Source organism: Peromyscus maniculatus, chromosome 3 (genome assembly GCF_049852395.1).
Source record: "Peromyscus maniculatus bairdii isolate BWxNUB_F1_BW_parent chromosome 3, HU_Pman_BW_mat_3.1, whole genome shotgun sequence".
Lineage (NCBI taxonomy): Eukaryota > Metazoa > Chordata > Mammalia > Rodentia > Cricetidae > Peromyscus > Peromyscus maniculatus.
The window spans coordinates 55,686,129-55,703,899 of NC_134854.1; positions in this window are offsets into that span (position 1 = coordinate 55,686,129).

The following is a 17,771-nucleotide window of genomic DNA, read 5'->3' on the forward strand; positions in this document are numbered from 1 at the left end:
GTGAAGGAACACACCCTCAGCCTTCGACCTGGCCTTGTTGACGTTTGTGAGACCCAGCTGGTAGACAAAAGAGGCAGCTGTGTTTGGAATGGAGGACGATACGCACGAGCTGGAGAGCCCACAGCAGGCAGAGAAGTTTTCCAAATGATATCCAAGTGTGAAACAGCTTAGGCCAAGTAGGATTGACCTCTGCTCTCAAAGGGGCTGTGAGCCTGGCTCAGCTCTGCCCCAGAGCCCTGCGGCTTGGGGACTCAGCACAGGACCCTTGCTCCTCATGCCTTCCCTGGACACAGGAGCTGTGACACCTGACAGGCCGCCTTTTATCTCCCCTGGAGGAAAACCAGCCAATGAGGAAGGTGCTTCCCCAGCGTGGTTCCAAGTGGTCCAGAGTCAGCACGTTCTGGATTTGTTGTGTTGGGTCTGAGCTACACTGTCTACCTCCAGTTCTGCTCCCAGCCAAGTATCCCTGCCGCCCACCTAGTCCTGCCCGAGAAGACCGTGTTGTTAGTGAGGGGGAACAGGAGGGTCTGTCCTAAGGGCTGTCCAGCAGAGCGAAGGAATTCTGCATTCAGTGTTCCCACGTGGCTTGTACTTCCCTGTTGGCCCCTCTCCACCCAGTTCTCTGTGAGACTGCAGGCTGTGGCCCAGCCATAACCCCTAATCTCATCGTACCTACCGTGAGCCTTGGACAAGGTCAACTACATAACAATTTTCAGAACCCAACACAAAATAAAAAACGTCAAACCCCTCCTTCAAAAAAAAATTAGGAAATTCAAGATGGTAAGAGCAAAGCGTGAAACTGAGCATTCTTCAGTGCAGTGGGCCCTGCGTGTGGCCGTGTTGATGGATGAGAGCCTGCTGAAGGGATCCATGCATGGCTCCTATGCCAACACTTAGGTGGGAAACTTAGCGCTCTCCCTAAGCAGGGCGGCTGCCCCTATTAGGCCAGAAGGAGTTTCTCCACTGTAAGCCTGCTGGAAGGAATGGGAAGAGGGAAGTCAAAGAGACTGTAGACCCAGCCTCGGAGAGCCCTCCCTGGCCGTGGGAGAGGCAGACAGACACCAGCTACAGATTCTCAGAGCGGCTTCACACAGAGGCCTGGGTGAGCAGACCATCTGTACCCCTGCAGGCACTTCACAAGGTTACCTAGGGAAGATAAACAGCGCTGACCTAGCACTGTCAAGGGCAGGAAAGGGGAAGCAGAAGTAAGGAGGCTTAGGCACCTTCTGAGGGATCGCTGCATTTTGCGGCCAACTTCTAGGGGTCTCTGGTAATATTCAGAACTAGGGGTGGAACCCAGGGCCTCGACTACTCAATGCTATCACCAGCCCCAGTGTTCAGAAGTATGATGTATAAGCCAGGGAACTCTATGTCTCTCCCAGCTCGAGGAGCATGTGTCTAGCTTTCTTTCCAATAAAATTCTAGTGGTCTCTATCCTACCACAAACTATTCTGAAATTTTAGTGGCTTAAAATACCCCAAATTCTACCATAACTCACAATCTTGTTTGTAAGCAATCCACAGGACTCAGCTATTCAATTTTTCAATTCCATATAAAAATCATTTGACATTGGACAGAATGGTCTAGAGGAACCACCATGGCTTCCCTTACATGTCTGCATTTTGTTTTCTTTTTCTTTTTCTTAAGAAAGGGTCTCTCCTGGCCATGCTCCTTGGTGGCCGCCACACTGCAACAGCGAGGGAGCCGTGGGCATGGGATAGCTGGCCCCACACCTCACTGGACCACAGCAAGGTGACGGAGGTGGTGGCATGGGCACAGGGGAGCTGGCCCTGCCCCCCTCTAGCCACCATGGCTCTCCTCAGTTGATGGCTTCTGGCTCAGAGGCAGGTGGAGAAAGATTCATCCTCTCCTAGGGGCCTGGCCACTAGAAATTTTGGTCATGCTCCAGTGACTATATGGACAACATGAAATGGATGTTTTTAGTTTGTTTTTTTTTTTTTGTGTGTGTGTGTGTGTGTGTGTTTGTTTGTTTGTTTGTTTGGTGGAGGTGGGAAGACTACAGGGAAGACAGACATGGGAAGATGAGAAGTGAACGTGATCAGGGTATATATGTGAGATTCCTAAATAACCAATTAAAAAAATAACTTAAAAAAATAAAGGTTCTCTTCAGGCAGAGGCAGGAGAAACTCTGTGAGTTCAGGTCAGCCTGGTCTACAAAGTGAGTTTCAGGACAGCCAAGGCTGTTACACGGAGAAACTGTCTCAAAAAAAGGGGAGGAGGGGAGAGGGAAGGAGGGAGGGAGGGAGGGAGGGAGGGAGGGAGGGAGGGAGGGAGGGAGAAAGGAAGGAAGGAAGGAAGGAAGGAAGGAAGGAAGGAAGGAAGGAAGGAAGGAAGGAAGGAAGGAAGGGTCTCTCTACATAGCCCTGGCTGTCCTGGAACTCACTCTGTAGATCAGGCTGGCTTCAAACACACAGAGATCCACCTGCTTCGGCTTCCCAAGTGCTAAGATTAAAGGCATGCGCCACCTTGCCCAGCCAAATGTCTGGTTTCTTGATAGGATGGCTAGAAGCTGAGCTCAGATGGACCTTCCTCTGGAGCACCCACAGGTAGCCTTTCAAGCATGGGCAACTTGAGACAACGAACTTCTCACATGGCTTCTCAGGGGCTTGGGGGAGGGCTCTAAGGAATCCAGAGAGCATTTCAAACCCAGCTGTGGAAATCCCTGGATGCTACTTTATAGCATCCTGTTGGCCAAGAAAAAGTCCTGGCCACACTCAAGTAAAGAATCCCCACAACGGGATGAGTAGTGAGGATCACACCCAGTGTTGACCCATTGTGAACGTAGACAGCACTCTCAAAGAGGCCCACTCCAGCCTAGCCGCATGTTAGTTAACACGTCAGGGAACAGATAACAGCTTGTGTTTAATGTGAAGTGAAATATTTAAGATAGCAGACTGTATTTTTATTCAACTTTCCCCTTCCTTTTGACCTACTGTTTGATGACACTATAGGAAGTAAGAATCCTTCTATTACAAGTTAAAAGATAATAATTCACCAGACAAGGTTGTGTAGGATTGTGGTCGCAGCACCGGGGAGGTAGAAGCAGAAATATAAAGGGTCCAAGGACAGCCTTGACTACATTGCAAGTTCAAAGCTAGCTTAGGCAATATGAGACCCTGTCTAAAAAAAATTAAGAACTTCAGTTCATTAAAATTCCTTGTTTCTCCTTAAGAATTCCAAGCACCGTCAGATGTGTTTGCTAATTCGCTTACACGTGCACACAGACACACACATGCAAACACACCTACAGTCTTTCTTGCCCTGCGTGTCCTGTCTTCTCCCCTGAGGTCTGCTCTGTGGAGTCGCAGTGTCGAGAACCAAACCACACTTGTCACAAGCCACTCCCACCTCGCCCCTCACTGCCGCCTTAGCTGGATTCCCGGGATATGCCCCCCCCCCCCATTCTTCTCAAACACGGAAACACGGACTCATTCCCTGCCTGCTCCTAACTGATGCCGAGTCAGGCTTCTCACCCACAAGTTCAAGGCAGGCTAAGGCTTTTCTTGCTCACCTTCTGCAGTGCCCTCTGGAGAGGTCATTGTTGCCCCCAGCTCCTGCCAGTTTCCCTAATGATTCAACCCCAGATGCCATCATACCCTCATCTCCAATAGACCCTGCACCTCCACAGTCTTTGTTGCCACAGTAACTACTTCTACACAGTGGTCCTCATGCCCAGGGTGCCTATTTCAACCACCTCTGGCAAACCAGAACCTATACTCTTTTATTTGTCTTTACCATTAAGCCTTTTTCAATTAACCTCATCCACGGTGTCCTGCTAACACTCAGTCCCAGAACTCCTCTGCCGGCCCCCTTTTCTCATAAACCTTGAGACACCATGACGGTTGTTTCTAGCTTCCATGTGTGTATGTCTCCCCATTCTCCTCTGATATGCGAAACCACTTGAGAATGAAGAGCATGGTTTATGCATGAAGGTTTTTTCCTTAGGGCAGACCATAAGGCTGGGTTTACAATATATGTCCTAAAGAGGTATACTGAAACAATCTATGTAAATTATCCTAAGCTGTAGACTAATCATTTTTTTTTTATTAATTTCCCTCTACCACTCACTGGGACTTCCTCTCAGATCACACATTAACAAAACTGTACCAAATGGAAAGAATTTGGAAGCTACACACAGTTCACCAATGAAGGGATTTCACATCTTGTACAAATCTAACAAAGGCTCGAACGTCATCAGGTGGGGCCAACGGCAGTGACTTCCTGACAGGTAAACTTGGCTATAAGTGACTCCAACACAGGATAGAGTAAACGGAACAGGAAAGCCAAAACCAGGGGAACCAGCCATGTTTGAGTCCAGAGAGAAAAGAAGGAGGTGGAAGGGACCCTGTGGGAAGTGGGAGGAATGAAGTTGTGATCCAAAGTCCCACACCCTCAAAAAGCCAGACTTTAATTATCCTACATATCTTACAAAACTGGAGCCAGTGACGAAAAGAACAAGCCGCAGAAATTCACTCCTGGCTCTCGACAGACAACAGAGCCCCTAACCACCGTCTTAAAGTCTGTTTGCCGTTCAACAGGCAGTTCAGAGACCAAAAAAATCACTGACACGTCCAGGGAGCTCCCTGGCTCAGAAGCCAAGCCAGAGGGTTAGGAACACTTGCCAGCGTTCTACTCTGGTACACTCTGTCCCTGCCCAAATCTACTGCCAGAATTAGCTTTGCTCATTAATTTCAAGTAAATTATCTCCTTGTCACAGCTGGGATCCTTTATCAGAACAGTGGACATTAGAGCTTGCAGAAGCGAGATGACTTCTGTTCCCTTGGAATTCCCTGGAACACTAAGTCATGACCTAGGGATCTGAATGAGGCAAGGAAACTTGCAAAGGCACCTAAAAAAAAAAAACAGAGTTCCAAGGAACAGCTCTGCCTAAAAGGTGTAAGAATTGGGTATTAAAAACAACAAAAATTCTTTGGGATATTTATTGAACTCTGTGTGTGTGTGTGTGTGTGTGTGTGTGTGTGTGTGTGTGTGTGTGTGTAGGCCAGAGGCTGTCCCCCTACTCTACTCTCTACCTTCCTTTTTGAGACAATGATCCTCACTGAACTTGGAACTCACCGATTCAGCCGGACTGGCCTGGTCAGCGAGCTCCAGAGATCTTCCTGCCTCTGCCTTCGCCAACACTGTAATGACAACCGCAGGCCCCTGAGCTGAGTGCTGGGAATCCAAACACAGGTCCTCCTGTTTGCTCAGCAGGTTCATTGGCCTTATATGTGTTGTTTTTCTGCAATTCAGTTTAAGGATTCAAATGCCTGTCAGGTGCAGTCACTGAAGTCACCCCTGCCCTTGGAGAGCGTCTAGTCCAGGACAAGACTGGCCAGAGAACTGGTAATAAATGCATGAACCACACTCATCCTCTAATAAAAGAATATGTGGAGAAAAGCCACCTTACCCAGCCTGGCTCTCCAGAGAAGACTTTCGGGTATGACTTGAGGACTGGCTGGAGAAGGATGGAACCCCTGCAGCCACCATGTGCTCCTGCGAGAAGGCTCACAAGGAGGAGGCATGAGGTTGACTCGGAGGCCGTCTGTTCCGGTTTGCTTCTCTGTTGTTGTGACTGACCAAAAGCAATGGGGGGGGGGGGGGGTAATTTGGGTTACCACCGTCTATCCACGAGGCAAAGCCAACACAAGCACTCAAGGCAGGGACCTGAAACGAGCCACAGAGGAGCACAGCTTGCTGCTCTGCTTTCCCGGCTTGCTCACTACCTTTCTTATAGGTCCCAGGCCCACCTGCCCAAGGACGGCACTGCCAATAGTGGGCTGGGTCCACCTTCATCAGTTACCAACAGACATGCCCACGGGCCAATCTGATAGAGGCTAACTCTTCTATTGAGATTCTCTCTTCCCAAATGACTCTAGTTTGCATCAAGTTGATAAAAAACCAGAACACCATAACAACAATTGGCAAAACATACTTCCTTGGTATGGCATCATTATGCCCATTTCAAAGATGGAGGAAGTGAGATGAAGGCCATCTCTCCCCTAGGTGTCCCAGTGGGTTGTGACTGGGGAACAGTGTCAGGATAGTGAAGCAGAGGCCCTGCCAGCTTCGGGGAATGTCCCCTAGGAGCAAAGCTTCCTGTTCTTTTAACATTTGAAACTCTGCCTCTTTAAGGAGTTGAGGGTATGGTGGTTTGGGTAAGAATGGCCCCCACAGACTCTTATTTGAATGCCTAGGGAGCAGCATTAGGAGGTGTGGCTTTGTTGCAGTAGGTGTGGCCTTGTTGGAGGAAGTGTGTCAATGCAGGGTGGGCTTTGGGGTTACAAATGCTCAAGCCAGGCCCAGTGCCTCTCTCTTCCTGCTGCTACCTGTGGATCTGGATGTAGAACTCCCGGCTACCTCTCTAGCACCCTGTCTGCCTGCACACTGCCATGCTTCCCACCATGACGATAATGAACTAAACTCTGAACTGTAAGCCAGGCCCAATTAAATGTTTTTCTTTGTAAGAGTTGCTGTGATCATGGCATCTCTTCACGGCAATAAAAACCCTAAGACACGGGGCATCGACAGGGCCCTCGGTTATTGAGAAAGTGGAGGTCCAGGTGCTGACAGCTTCCAAGCCAGCCTGAGAAAGAGCTAAACCCTTTCTCTTCTAAGAGAAGAGCAAAACTACTTCTCTGATTCAGCGTGGCAGAACCTCACTGTGTGACAAAGACAGGTTCACAGGAGGGAGAACACATGGTATGACAGTTAATATTACCGACTTGATAGGGTCCAGAACTGCCTAGGAGACAAAGCTCTTGCCATATCTCTGAGGGAGTTTCTCAAGTGGGAGAAATAAGATGGGAAGATCCACCTTCAGTGGATAGCATTGCTGCACAGGCTTGGATGTCAGGCTAAACACTGACATTTATCTCTGTGTTTCCTAACTGCTGTTGCAATGTGACCAGACGCCTCATCCTCCTGCCACCACGATTTCCCTGCAATGATGGCCTGTACCTTTCAAGTGTGAGCAAAAGAAAGCCTTCCTTCCTGAAGTTGGTTTCTCTGGGTATTCTGTCACAGCAAGGAGTCGGGTTATTAATACACATATTTCAAGGGAAACAGGGATAGGTTTTCTGGTCGGTTGATCAGAAACTACAACATGGAGAGAAATAAGGGAAAACACTAAATAACAGACTAGTGGTTAAGAAGACACGATTTGGGATCAAATAGTTCTGGGTTCCATTTGTAGCCCCAAACCCCTAACTGGATGGGAGCCAAGCATGGTGGTACGTGCCTGTAATCTCAGAACTTGGAAAGCAGGAGCAGGAAATCAGGAATTTGAGGCCAGCCTGAGCTACATGAGACCTTGTTTCAAAAACAAACAAAAGACATCTACTGAGAAGGGAGTATCCCTTGGCCTCCCGGAACCTCCTCCGTTCCCCAGCTGGTAACATAGGTAATAACCTTCCCGTGGGCCATTCTGAGAACTAAGTACAGTAGTGTATGCAAACCCCTCATGTACACAGCGCTTATCCATAAGTTCCACCCATTTCATATGTGTGTGTGTGTCCTTTTGTATTCCCCATGTCAGTGTATGCACTACCCAAATCAGCCAAGGTTTGACTTGAGTCGTCTGGATAATTTACTTCAATAAATTACTTTGGAGTTAAAGATTTTTTTAGTACCAATAAGTTTTCTTTAAAATCCAGAAAGGGGAAGTCAACAAGACGCCTCAACAGACAAAGGTGCTGGCCACCAAGCCTAACGACCTGAGTTCAATCCCCAGAGCCTCCATGGACAAAGGAGAGAACTGACTTCTACAAACTGTCCTCAGATCTCCACAAGCATGGTGTGGCATGTGAGGGCTCATACACACACACACACACACACACACACACACACACACACACACACAAGCAAATGTAAAAAGAGAATAAAATTTCAGAAAAAGAAGAGAAACATTTGGTAGCAAAGGAGAGTTCCTGGAATGACCAGAGCTGGAGCCAAACAACAGAGCCCATATCTGTTCAGACAAGAGCCAACTTCACTTTATTGGTTCCCGGCCCATGCTCAAGGGCTCATTTAGTAATGTGTCACATCCCAGAAGTGCACACCTCTGAACATGGTCGGATGGCAGCATCTGCAGTCCTGGAGAGAGCTGAAACAAGCAAGAGAGGTCCTTCTCCATCTGTTCACATGGACCAGTCCATGTCTCTTGTACTTTGACTGGCAGCTCCACATTTAAGGTTCTGCCTTAGAAACCACTGCCTCAGGGTCCACAGAGGTAGAGTCCCAAATGGGATGTCCCTTAGTGGAGTTGCCTCTTTCCATCCACAGCATCCACAGTTGTGATCACATCAGCAAATGAGACTCACTACACGACAACATAGTCCGGCATCTGAAATAAGCATTCCTGTCTATAGCCTGTCTAGGAGAGGTACAAGCCAGGACTCCTATCCCTCCCTCACGGTGGAGAAATAATTGGTCTTCTACTGTACCATTCCACTAGACAAAGCACCATCCTCACTGTCCTCTGCGCTCCTACTCCAGAGTTCTTATCATCACTGGGGACATTCGTCATGTGGAGGCAACAGCTGCACATCCTTTGCCCTTTTAAACCTGTAGGACACATTTCTATAAGCATTGGCTAGGGCTGGGGTACAGGTTAGGACGTCCAAATCCCTAAGCTTCATTTACCAGCGCCACTGCCCTGAAAGGAAGGAGAATGTTCCCAAGAGATATTGAGCCCTTCTCTTTGGCTGTAAGATTATTACAAAGAGAAATGGACTCCAAGAAATTGGAATTTCCCAGGAGTCTCATTCAGAGAGAAGAAAGAGGCTGAAACCCAAAGCCAGCCGGGTGGGGGTGGGGGGGACACCTGTCTCCAAAAAAGAGATTTCACAAGGTCTGACAACTTGTCAGAACACCTTACAGGAGAGACCACAGCTAGACCAGGAAAGAGTGGTGGATCAACACAGGGCAGGACCACACAGCTGTGCAAACCTCTATTTAATTTAAACCTGAAGATGGACTTGGGGGTGAGGGGTTGCTGGGCTGCTACATTTGTGTCTCTTCCCACCATGTCCACATTCAATAAAGCTCCTGTCTTACTTGTCACTATAACTTGTCTCTTTAATTGGTTTAATGTGGGCAGGTAGCTTGTTGAGGCACCTGAGGCCTAGGCTCTGACCCTAACTACAGCAACACCAAGGATCTATCCATCCAAGGAGAGAACCGTGCGGGTTTCATTGAGCTCCAAATTCTGCCCTTACTTGTATTAGAGACAGGAGGTCAGCTGGCCAAGACTGAATAGAGGGAAAACTCTTGAGCCTACAGACCTGCTAGGAGCAGGGAGGTAGCTTGATTCGTTCCTAGTGGAAAATTGCATGGCTTCCTCCAAGTGCTCTTCCACTTGCCTTGTCCTCCTAGACCACCCACATCCTCTTGCTTCTGGGCTCTCTTTGCATTCAAGCTATGTGAGCCCCCTGTCCATCAGCCAATACTCCTAGGTTTCCCCTAGGATTCAACAGTCTCAAAGCCCTCCTCTCTGTGGGTCGGAAACACCCTAAAGAAACATTACTGCAGGAATGTTCAACTTCTTACCTTTATGACACGCTGTTGTCTTCTACAAAGACGTTGGGTGACATTCATAGTTGGCCTCCACTGTTTGAGGCCAGGGGATGGAAGGATATGACAATAGATTGTGCTGTTTAGGGATATGTGCTCTTTTAAGGAAAAGGTCATTGACTATAAGACTTAAGGGTAGAGTCTTGGGCATCATGGCAGGTGACAGGGAGGTGCTCTGCACCAAGAATGTCCTGCTGTTACCTCAGGAGGTAAATTTCCCTTCTCCCCTGTCCCATATGGTCAGCCTGGGTCATTTATTTTTCCTCTGAAATAAAAATCTCCTCCTCCAGCTGCTGGGAAGACAGAACAAAGCTGGCGGCTGATTATTATTCAAGAACAAAGCAGACCATTTATTTTAGCAGGTTGAGGGCCATTATCTCCCCAGGACACAAGCTGCTGTGTGAGCTGCCTTTATCCACCCGCTCCCCTTCCGTCCTCAATCCTTAAAGAGTGTGTTGTTCCAGCGAGAGGAACAAAAGGGAACAGAGGAGAGACGTTTGCTACAGCCATGACCTGGGAAAGCTTCTTTCTCCTTCCTTCCCAAAGACATTAACACGGTCGGTCTCCTAAAGACCCCCAGCAGATGAAAGAAGACTTTGGCAGCCATCTTTCATTTGGAACGAGAGTCGCACCACACCCTCGAATTCGCTATCATCAAGCCTGCAGACATCTTTACTGCTGCGAATTGTTAAGAATTGCCAGACAAAATACAGGACGTCCAGTTCAATTTGAATTTCAAATCAGCAGTAAATGATTTTTAGTCTATCTTGGTTATCGCATGGTTAGATATCTTTAAAATGATCCACTGTTCCTCTCAAATTCAAATTGGAGTGTCCTATATTTTCATGTGCTGAATCTGGCAGTTCATCACACCGTGTCTCTCAAATCAGCCTCATACTGGTCTCGTGAAGCACAGCAGAGCTCCTTGGGTATGGAAGAAGATTTGGGGGGGGATGGGGGCACAACCAGATGTGTATAGGAGTGTGTGGAGTTAAGTGACAAGTTGCAGAGACAACCCTCACCTGGAGTCACATGAACTGCTTCAGGTCTGCTCACCTAAGGTGACCCTGAACACGGGCAAACGAATCAATGTGTTTGGTGCTCTCAGAGTGAGCAGAGGCCATTTTTCCATGGGAGCCTAAGAGGGAAGCTTCCCTTGCATACAGCGGGGGAGGTGGAAAACACCTACCTCTCTGGGCTCCATCTGAAAACTGTAAGGATTCCTGAAGCCTCCTGCTCTAACCCTCTGCCTGCAGACTCTTCCGGGAGACTTGGGGCTAAGGGTCTGCGGACCTGCTCAGTCCCAACTCCCAGTGCACAGACCCCTGCCCCGGCTTCTCTCCCCAGAGTCTCCAGGCATACATGCCACTTCCTCACAATCCCTGAAATACCTCAAGATGGCCAATCAACAGTAAGTGTCCTAGTCAGGGTTATCATTTCTGTGATGAAGCAGTGACCAAAGCAATTGGAGGAGGAAAGAGTTTATTTGGCTTACACTTCCACATCACTGTTCATCATGGAAGGAAATCAAGACAGGAGCCTGGAGGCAGGAGCTGATGCAGAGGTCATGGAGGGGTGCTGTTTACTGGCTTGCTCCTCATGGCTTGCTCAGCCTGCTTTCTTCTAGAACCCAGGACTGCCAGCCCAAGAAGGGCTCCAGCCACAATGCCAGAACTCCACCCACAAGGCAGGACCCTCTCCCATCAATCACTAATTAAGAAAATGCCCTACGGGCTTGCCTATAGCTCAGTTTTATGCAGGCATTTTCTTCAATTGAGGTTCCCTCTTCTCAGATGAGTTTAGCTTTTGTCAAGTTGGCATAAAACCAGCCAGCACAGCAAACAACAGAATGGACAGCAGGAGATGGAAGAGCAAGCACCCAGCTTCCAACCCAGACAGGAGGGCTTCATGTGGTGCCCCTGCTGCACCTCTGCCCTGGGCAGACTTCATTTTTATTCATTTAATAATAATTACTATATAATAGCAATATATAATGACATCATCTTAACATATGATTGTATACCATGTAATTATTAATAATATTACATATCATATAGTAACATCCTTATTGCTATTATTTGTGTGGGTCCAGGTGTAAGCACGCCACGATAGAGGATAACTTTGCGGGATCAGTTCTCTCATCACCTTTACAAAGGTTCCAGGGATCAAACTCAGGTCATCAGGCTTGCAAGGGAGCAGCACTTTTTTTTTTTTTTAACCTTCTGTCATCCAGGCCAAGTGTCCCCTCCCCCCTCTCCTCCCAGCCCCTCCCTTCCCACCTCCCCCGCTCCAGGTCCACTCCTCCTCCATGGCCCTTCAGAACAGGGCAGGCCTCCCAGGGTTATCAACCAAACATGGCATATCAAGTGGCCAGCATGTCTACCTCTGAGCCTTCTCACTATCCCCAGAACATATTTTTAAAGGGCCATTGACCCCATACCATCTAGTCGCCTTCTGATATAATAATTCCTTCCCTCTCACGTTGCTCTTCACGCCCATTCTATCTTTACTGATGTTTTAAATAGGTCCCCTTTCAATATTAACGCCCAACTTGTCCCTTTGAATGAGTTGACAGGTAAAATCAGTCTTGTTTTTTTAATTCTGTTGTAAGAGCTATCTAGACAATATATTGATTGCACAAAATAATGGGTTTCATTGTGACTTTGTTTGTTTGCTGAGACCGAGTCTCATGTGGCCCAGCCTGGTCTTAACTCCCTGTGCCGGTGAGATTGGCCTTGGACTGGTGATCCTCCAGCCTCTGACTCACATGTGCTAGAATCACAGGCACGTGACACCACGCTCAGCACATTGTGACATTCTTATGGAACATACTGTGACCACATCCACCCCGTCCCCCTTCTCTCCCACCTCTCACTCCCCTGATAGGCCTCCTCTTCCCTAATGGAAACTGAATTTTACTATCGGGCACAGAAGTTCCTCTGAAGGCATCAAGCACTTTTTCGCTGTTGTTACTGTTGTTGTTTGTTTGTTTGTTGTTAATCCTGAAAGGGTACTCTATGTTCTCCAGGATTTACCATTTAGAAAACAGAAAATGAATTGTCACTTCCCCAGGGTCAACAGTGCTAAAACTTTCTGGGATTCAGAAAAATGTCATCAGATTGGTGATAGAGATGTTTCCTTTTATAGTTTACTTGTGACTTTCTCCAGGGCCTGCACTTTATGTCTCTGTGACACATCTTCTCCCAGGGCTCACACGGCTTCCTGTAACCATGCTTAGTGCTTGCTCTTCAAACTCTACTGTTTCTCAATGTTGGCTGAACCCCCAGTGAGAAGAGGCCCTTGTATATTACCCATTCCCATTGCTCTCCAAGAACGAAAAGAAGTCCCATAATTAAGTCTGCAGTATGCGGAGAGCAGCTGAGAGGAGGCCTACTGTGTGACTGTGGTGGTCGATGGCAAAGCAGGGGATCAGGACCCCCAACCATCTTTGAGGAGAAGGTCATTAGGTCAACCTCCCACCCCCTCCTGCCAGAGGATGCCAGCTGATGGTTAATAGAATACTAGATAGCCAGCCAATGAGCGGTTATCCTCCGAGGCTCACAGTCTGTCCATTCATTCATTCATTCATTCATTCATTCATTCATTCATCCATTCATCCATTCATTGTATTTCTCTTTTTTGTTTGTTTGTTTTTCGAGACAGGGTTTCTCTGTGTAGCTTTGTGCCTTTCCTGGAACTCACTTGGTAGCCTGGGTTGGCCTCGAACTCACAGAGATCCGCCTGGCTCTGCCTCCCAAGTGCTGGGATTAAAGGCGTGTGCCACCACTGCCCAGCCTCATTGTATTTCTCACATGCCAAATACTATGCAAGGTAAGAAACAAAATGATCAATAAAGAGTCATCTTCCACTGAAAGAATTACAGACCGGAATGTGAAACAGACCCTCTGACACTAAGAATGTCACAGTGCATCTTGAAATGTTAAGCTAAAAGAACATCATGTTTCAACCAGGGCTGACTTGGCTCCCAGAGAACATTTGTCAAATCTAAAGACATCTGTTTGTCATAGACTGGGTGAGGGTTCTTACTGGTATCTAGGGACACAGCTAAACCACCACCACCACCACCCATGCTTAGGACAACCAGCCTCCCATGCTGAGGAATCATCAGCCCAAAATGTCAGTGGTGCCAGGCTGAGCACCTCGTGGGATATGTGGTGATGTGGTCAGTCCGATCTGGCCAGCCCCATGCTCTGGGTCCCCTCAGTCATTTCTGCTCTTTTCCCACCTCCACCACTGTCTGGCTTTTGCCCCCCAGCCAGTTCTTTTACCCCCATAACTTCAGCTTCGTCTACAGAACAGAGTCCAGATCTCTAAGCTCTGAATCCCTCCCAGTCTGAGAGTCTATGGTTTATCAGGCCCATGTTTGCGCTTCCGCTGAACTCTGCTCCCCACAGGATAATGCTGGGGACAGTGACTCTGCCTGCTTCAGGTCAAGGAGATAAACTAGCTTCCTGTGCTGCTCTTGAGCAAATACATCAAGGAGGAAGCTCAAACACCCTGGCTCAGGACCGTTCTATCACAGCTAAAGCTTCCCTATCGATACCCAAGAGCCATTTAACCTGCCTCCCAGATCTGAAGAAAAGGTTTGAGTGAATGAAGCTGAGTGGAAATTTACTCAGATGCTGTTTCAGTGATTAGATCCCAACCACAGACGACACTTCATTCCCTTTGAGGTGTCTGAGGCGGTGAGGGGGCAGGAGGAGCCAGTCCAGCGATGTGGGGCAGTGCCTATGGAGGGGTACTGTCTCTAGGTATCTGTGGGCAGCCTCAAAGGGGACCTCTTGTCACGTCTCCTTGAATACAGGGTGGCCTGGATTCTTAGCCACGTGTTTCAGACTGTCAGGATGTGTGAATCAGACACTCAGAAACTCATTCCTGCTCCCTTCCTCCGGTGATGTTTGCTGAGCTCATCCGCCTAACAGAAAGACCCTGTCAGGGCTGGCAGGCTGGAAGACAAGAGCAGGTAGGAGACACAGAGGAGCCAAGGGCCGGGAGAGGGGAGTCCAGGAGCTCCAGAATATAAGGCAGCCTCAGTGCTCAGGCAGGGCTAGCTGTCACCAGAGAGGCAGGAAAAGGCAGCAAGGCAGGCATGGCTTTGGCGTCTACCCTGGTTCCAATGTCACTAGGTTCACTGTCCTAGGGAAGAGCATCCAAGTCTTCAACTGGAACGCCTTTGTGTCCTTTCCACTGACACCCAGAGCCATTTGAGGTAAGCCGTCTGAAAGCAATGAAAACTAGGCCCTTTTAATGCCTTTTTTAACAGAGGGGATAAAAAAAAACTAAATCCCAGACACATTCAGGAACACACCCAAGTTACTTCAACTGCTAGACTAGGGAGACTCCATCAATGCGGCTGTCAGATTTGCTTCACAGAAGCCACAGACAATAAATGTTCCCAAGCTAGACAGCTAGACACATGGCTTGCATTCACTGTTTTGTTTTTGGGTTTTATTTTGTTTGGGGAGAAGACAACATGATTTATATCTAGAGTATATGGAAATCTTTCTTAAGACTTATTTTTTAATTGTGTGTGTGTGTGTGTGTGTGTGTGCATGTATATGTGCACATGACTACAGTACCCACAAAAGGCTAGAAGAGGGCATTGGTTCCCCTGGAGCTGAACTTGGAGGAAGTTATGAGCTGCCCAATGTGGATGCTGGAAACCAGACTCAGATCATCTAGAAGAATAGCAAGAACTCTTACCTGCTGATCCATCAGCACCTGTGTGTAGTGGGTAGCTGTTCCAGCTTTGACCTTGAAGCACTGCCTCAATGAGGCAGCCAGTAACTGCCATGCCTACCTATGACCTGCCCCTGGGGTATGGCAGAGATGGGAGCCCTTAAGACTGGGGATCCTTCCGGGCCGGCCTTCCTGGCTTCTTGTGATCCTGGATGCTAGATGGCAGACCAAGTCAAAGTTCTCCAGAGAACCCCACTGAACTGCACCTCACCTCTCCTGGATCCTGTAACCAACCCCTTTATTGGCTATAAGTTACCCCCAAATAAACATCCTTTTAACTACATGGAGTTGCCTTGTTAAATCCCCACATTACCTGTGTAGCAGATCTTAAGTGTACAGTTCAGTGACTCTCACACACATGTACACTTGTGCAGTGTGCATGAAGAATAGCATACAAATCCTTACCACCCCAGAAAATCCCCACATTCTGTTTTACTCACAAGTCAACCCCCTTTCGATAAATATCTTTTTTATTTCTATCATGATAGTTTAGTTTTGTCTATTCCTCGTACCATCGATCTCATATTCTTTTGTCTAGTGTACTTTTTGTGTTGTGGTGACATCTGCTCCTTTTAGTGTGGGACAATATTGCATTGTATGAGTGCACTCTGTTACGTTTATCCATCCTGTTACTGAGAATGTTTGGGCTTGTATGGTTATTTATTCTAAAGATGAGAGTTGGGTGGAGACTCGATTGCTGCTGCTGATGATAACTTAGCCTGGCTTTAATTCCTCTCCAAATAACAGCTGATCAATTCATCCTCCAAAGGTCTCAAAAAAATTGATTCAGGAGGACCTGCTAGATACCCCTAGGAGATCTTTTCAGCTGTGAAACCCTCCAGTGCCACCTCTTTTCTGCCTGGAGCCTGCTGTTCTGTGCTGGCTTAGGCAGCATTACAGATGTGTTTATTCCAAGCCCCAGCACAGAGGGAGGTTATATCAACACAGGGATGGGATCTATGCACCTGAAAACTCACCAAGGAAGACCAGGGCTTTTACTCAAGTATAAAAAGCATACCAATCCCTCTTCACCTCTTCAGATGACATTTATTCCCCAACCAAAAAGAAAAGAAAATGATCTTCATCCCCCCCCCTCAAACTGGAGCAGTTTCAAATAATAATAATAATAATAATAATAATAATAATAATAATAATAATAATAATAATAATAAACTTCTACTTTGGTGTAAACATAGTTTTTCCCATCAAAACTCATGCTGACTTCACTCCATCACAGAGATAGGCACAGAACAGCATTGAGGAGCATCTGGGAGAGGATTAGGTCCAGAAGAAGAATTAACACTTTTCACCTAGAAAGGGACTCTCAATTTCTCAAAACCGAATTAGTTAGCACGAGAATGAGTTGTGATAAAGCAAGCCTGAGACCCCCTCTCTTTCTCCATCTCCCCCACTTCTGTCTCCTTTTTATTTCTCTCTGTGAAGCTCTTATCAGCACCAGGCTAATGCTGGTACCATGCTCTTAAACTCCCAGAACCCCAAATCAAAACATCATTCTTTTTGTTATAAGTTACCTAACTTCAGGTATTCTGTGGCAGTAGCCGAAAATGGGTTGAGTTACTCTCTTGCCTCCATGAAAGTCAACAGCAGTTTCTCCTGGGGATGTGTGGGAAGACCAAAGCCCACAGTGGAGCCATGGACCTGGCCTCCCTCCAAAGCTCATCCAGTAGGCACACTTCCTGGGTCCTGCACTGCATCCTACCTAACTCTTATGCTGAGTCTTCTTATCCATGCGTTTTCCTAATCCCACCCCTACCTGCTGAACCCAAGTACAACATACAACCTTACTCCATCACAGGGAGAGGCATCCCTGGGCATGCAAAGGAAACAGTGAGCAATCATTTGAATAATACACATATTATTAAAAAATCATTTTGCCAAAGACTTAGTCTGTGAGGGTCTACTAAGCCAGAAGCACTGAACTTCCCAAAGTCAGAATTACTACATTTGTGGGACATAGCATCTTACACACAGGCACCCACCAAATGCCTACCCTGGTGATCCATGGCTGTCAACTTGGCAGGATCTAGAATTACCAGGGAGACAAGCCCCTGGGCCTATCTGTGACGGATTATCGAGATTAGATTCACTGAGGTAGGAATGCTCTTCCTAACTGTGAATGGAACCATTCCATGGACTGGAGTTCCCTACTGAACAGAAACAGAAAAGAGGGCTTGAAGAGATGGCTCAGTGGTTGAGAACACTTGCTGTCCTTGCAGATGGCCCAGGTTTGGTTCCTAGAACCCACATGCTGCCTCACAGCCATCTGTCACTCCAGTTCCAACTCCAACATAGTGCATGTAAGTGTGTGTGTGTGTGTGTGTGTGTGTGTGTGTGTGTGTGTGTGTGTGTGTGCAGGATAACACTCACATGCATAAAATAAATAAATCTATGAAGGA